The following is a 5,448-nucleotide window of genomic DNA, read 5'->3' on the forward strand; positions in this document are numbered from 1 at the left end:
TGTCTCCTTTTTCTGCCTTCCCAGTCCATTTACTTTTTCAGGCAAGCCTTGACACTTTTTTTCTTCTTCTCTTTTCCGCAGTCTAAGATGTACTATCTGCGCTGTTTTGTTCTGGCGATTAGATAGTTGGATTGTAAATGCTGGGGTGAGCACTATCTGTCCATCTGCAGTGTTAATTGCCTATTATGGCCATTTTGATGTATTTTTTGTTTGGCTTTGAAATACTGTGTTTTTTCCTTTTTAAAGATTTTTTTTGTAATCTGGGGATGATAAATTAAGCGGAATGACTGGAGTCCTCAGCATGGCCTCGTCTTATTTGCCCTAAGGAGCTAAATGATTGGAATACTATGTCATGAACTGTTTTAATGGGTCGTTTATTTTAGTGATTATTTTGTAGATGTAACAGTTTTGTGTTGACGCGGTTGATCGAGCATTTATATGGCTTGACAGTCCTGATATGGCCCTGTGCGGTCGGCTGGACTATAAGCAACAAGAACAAGAACAAGAACAAGAACTCTACCCAGGTGTTGTGAATGGCTGAGTCTGATTTGGGAAGGGAAAGGTAAAATAAACAGCGAAGGGAGAGAACTGCACCCTGCCTCCTTATGCTGAGCCCTTGTCACAGTGGGTATAATATGAGTACACTGCCCCAATGGCCTCACATTGCAATGGGACGTTTAACATATTAAGCAAAATGCCGCCATCCGTGGTGGTCTGGTCTATGCCGGTGACTGGCAAACTGCACTCACTGCACACTTCACAGACGTTGGGGGAGCAGGGAAGCGGGCGTGACAGTTGGTCGGGGGCAAAACATTAATTTGATTTTACTGTTGTTGGTTTTTTAATTTTTTTAATTTTTATCATAAAATGAAGTTTTACAGTATTTTCAAATGTAGTTATTCGGGGTGTGTGGTGAGTGGGGGTTTGGTGTGTGTGTGTGTGTAGGGTGTGTGTGTGTGTGTGTGTGTGTGTGTGTTTGCGGGATATGGAAGTGAGGGGGATGGAGGGGGTGGGGGTGGGGTGGGGGGTGAGGAGTGGGGTGGTGGTGGTATGTTTTATGACTTTTTGTGAAATTTTGTTCAGAAGTCTTTTATATACCTCAGCATCTACGGTTCACCGAAACTAGTCACCACTATTAGCATAAGCATAAGCAGAAGCGTTTTAATGGAATGGAGATCTCTACATCTAGGACATTTTATGTTCTGTACATTTTAGCTTATTTCTTCATTGCTTTGCATATTTTGTAAGTAGCGAAACTGTGTTCTGACATTATTTGCTTCTCAGAAATATTCTTTTTGGATTTTCTTGATCTTGTGCTTGCTACGTGTGTACACATGAAATCATTAGTGAATATGCATTGCCATTTTGATGCTCGCATTTCGACAAGACAAGAGATCCAGTCGGACTCTGTTCTGCTGCTGTATTTGCTCAGACCTTTCTCTCTGTCTGTCTGTCTGTCTCTGTCTGTCTGTCTCTGACACACACACACACACACACACACACTCTCTCTCTCTCTCTCTTTCTCTCTCTCTTTCTCTCTCTCTCGTGTAAGAAGGCAGGAAAGACGTGAATCAGAGAGCAAAATTTAGGTTTGGGATGTATGTTAAGTCACAAAAGTACAGCTGCCGGATGTGTGTCAGAGCATTAAACAAGTGACAAACTTTTTGCGTGTGTGCGCTCATCTATTTGTGTTGAGCTCAGTGGTCTGAGGGAAGAGGAAGAGTCACCCGGTTGATCTATTGACACCACTGAGGCGCGGGCGCGCGCGCACGACTGAGGTGTGTGTGTGTGTGTGTGTGTGTGTGTGTGTGTGTGTGTGTGTGCGCGCGCACGCGCGCGCGTGTGAGAGAGAACATTGAACACTGAGCACTGAAATGTTTAATGTCATTAGCTGCCGGTAAAGCCATAGTGACTAAGTAGGTACAAATCCGAACAAAAATGGTGCAAAACAAATAAAATGGAGCAGAAAGGAAAATCATAATCAGTCAAAGTAAACTAAACTACAAAGGGATAAGCGGCACTTTGGTACTTTGTCATTTGCTTCAATAGTCCATGTGGCAGGCGGTTCCTGTGCCTCCCCCCATGCCCCCCACACTCCCTGTCTGCACCCAGGCGTTCGTCTCCAAGGTATTAAGCATGCACAGGAAACAAAGTACATGTGATCCGTATAATAATTATTCAGTTAAGCATGTGACATCTCACACACATCCTATCAATGTGAACACATAACAAAGTACATATAAAACGTATAATAATTATTTAAGCATGTAACACCGAAACCATCATATCAATACGAACACATCATACAAATACATTGTCGAAATTGACCACCCAAATGCAACCCACCCTATTTGTCTATGCATTTTTTACCCGCCTGGAGAGAGAGATAGAAAGAACTGGAATTGAACTGCATTGAACTGAATTGAATAAATTTTCTTTTCTGAGGGTAGTACAGTAAGCAAAATAATGCTTTTTTTTCATGCAGCCCTCGAAGGGGAAACAGTAACATAACAAAGGGGAAATCATTATATCGGTACAGCATGCATATTATAGTCATGGATACATGAATGGTAATTTGACATTTACAACAATAAACAGAGGAGAATAAGAGGAGAGAAATATAAGGGGACAGATAGAGAAAAAGAGAGAAAGAGAGTACAAAAAAACCTAACATAAGTCAAGATAATGATCAATCAATGAATAAAATAAAATAATTAAAAAATTAAATAAAACAAAACAAAACAAACAAAAAACACAAAAAAAATGAGGCTAAAAAATTAATAAGCATGCACGTTATAAAAAACCCAAAAACCCCCCAAAACAAAAACAAACAGTAACAGAAATAACGCCATTCAAATAGTTGTGGGAGAAAGAGAGAGAGAGAACTGAATTGAATAAATCAAATTTTCTGAGGGTAATAGAGTAAGCAAAATAATGCTTTTTTTCATGCAGCCCTCGAAGGGGAAACAATTACACAAACAAAGGGGGAATCATTATATCAGTACAGCATGCATATTACTGTCATGGATACATGAATGGTAATTTGACATTTACAACACTAAACAGAGGAGAATAAGAGAGAGATATAAGGGGAGAGAGAGAGAGAGTACAAAAAGTAAAAATTAATATAGGTCAACATAATGATTAATCAATGATATTTTTTAATGAAATAAACTAAAAAACTAAATAAAATAAAAGACCCCCAAAAAAACAACAACAACAACAACAAGCCAAAAACCAAAAACAAAAAAACACAAAAAAACAAACAGCAACAATAAAAACAAAAACAAAAACAAAACAAAACAAATAAACAAACAACAACCCCCCCCCCCAAAAAAAACAACAACAACGCCCCCCCCCCATCCGCCCCCCCGCCCCAAAAAAAACAACAACCCAAAACAAAACAAAAAAACAAAAACACACACAAAAAATGAACTAAAATGAACATGCACATGTTACAAAAAAACAACAAAAAACAAAAAAACAAACAACAACAACAACAAAAACAGTAATAGAAATAACGCCATTTAAATAGTTGTGGGAGCAAAAAAGAGTTTGAAAGAGAGAGATGGAGAGAGACAGAGACACAGAGATAGAGAAACAAAGAGATGACGTTATATAAGATTTATAAAGAAATATACATTACAAAAACATGTGTTTGCACACATCCGTGAAAGCATAAGGCAATCATTTAAGATCATCATCATTTAGAGGAATAAAAGGGAGGGGGGAGGAGGAGGAGGTGTGTGTGTGTGTGTGTGTGTGTTTGAAGAGAGAGGGGGAGATAGACAAAGAGCGAGACAGAGAAAGAGAGAGGGGGAGGGACAGCAGATAGAACAAGGTGAGGAGAGAAAGAGGCGATATCAATCCATGTATAGAAAATTATCATGCAAAACTAAAACTAAAGTGAAAGGCATGCAAATGCAGAACAAAAGTAATCTTTTTTCTCCTTTTTTTCCCATTAAGCAAGAAGTAAAGAAAAATAACGCCACGGAAACAATTGTGGATTCAAACAAGGAATATGGGAGTAAAGTGAAAGGCATGCACATGTGAAGCAAATGTAATGGGTTTTTTTCTTCTCCATTTGAGTGTGATTTGTAACAGTGGAAATTGTTCTATCTTTAAACAATAGGGAATTGGGACATTTAGATTTGTTTGATTTCGGTTGTCATTTACGGAACTTATATTCAATAAGTTGTCTGGAGCACGACCTGTAGTCAGATTTTGTCAAGGATGAGGTTTTGTTTAGAACAATTTCAGTTTGTGAAGGCTGAAAAGTGGCTTAAAGGCGTTGTTGCTTGCAGTATCCCATAGGGTTGATGCATAATAAACAGTGGATTAGATAAAGGCCTGAAAAAACAATTTTCTTGAGTGGTAATCAATGAAGTGTTTGATTTTTGATAGTTGGTATGTGTTATGGAAATCTGCTTGCATATGTAAGTTATATGATGAGTCCAAGAAAGGTTGTTGTCAATTGTTATTCCAAGGATCCTGTGATTGTCAACTTCATTAATGGCTTGGTTATTTATTTGAATGGGTGGAAACGTATGTGTGAGGCTTTGTCTTTTTTGTCTGGTCGTTGTTAACATAAACTTGGTTTTGTGAGGGTGGATTGCCATGTGGTTATGAGCAGTCCATTCTATTTGGTTGTTTATGCTATGTTGCAGAGACAGCATAAGCTGTTTTATGCAACTATGGCTCGTGTGTAATGCTGTGTCATCTGCTAAAGGTTCACAGGATGTTTGAATGTGAAGGTGGAGATCATTAATATATAACGTAAAAAGACCCAAGACAGAACCCTGTGGAACTCCATACTTTAGTGTTTGTAAGGACGAGGAAGATGTATTAACAATTACACATTGTTGTCTGTTTGTAAGATAAGAATGAAGGAGATTCAAGGTACTGGTGGAGAGACGGTACAGCGATAGTTTTCTGATAAGGTCAAGGTCAATTACATCAAATGCTTTCTTGAAATCTATAAATAGGACACCACAGAGAGAGAATGAATGAATGAATCTTTATTTTCCAACGGTGAAGATATTAGCACTTTGGCCGACTTACACATCTGCCGTTGTTCTAAGAGACACACAAACATGTACGCATATAAATGTAGTTATACTGAATACTTAATACATGTATAATGTACGAGTATAACACAGCGTCAAACTGAGAGACACAACATCGCTCACATCTGTACGGAACGGAAGTGAGTAACACACACACGCAGAGAGAGAGAGAGAGAGAGAGAGAGAGAGAGTGTGTTCGCATGCACGTCATTGTTTGATTGCACGCGTGTGTGTGCGCGTATATGAGAGTATTCGCACGAGATTTGTACTCTTTTGACTCCATCCACCAAAAAATATTAATGGTAGATAACTGATTTGTTCATGAAATTCTTCTTCCGTTAAGAGTTACCTTTCTTGTTCCATGAACTCCGACGTCATCACG

This window comes from Babylonia areolata, chromosome 5, assembly GCF_041734735.1.
Source record: "Babylonia areolata isolate BAREFJ2019XMU chromosome 5, ASM4173473v1, whole genome shotgun sequence".
NCBI lineage: Eukaryota > Metazoa > Mollusca > Gastropoda > Neogastropoda > Buccinidae > Babylonia > Babylonia areolata.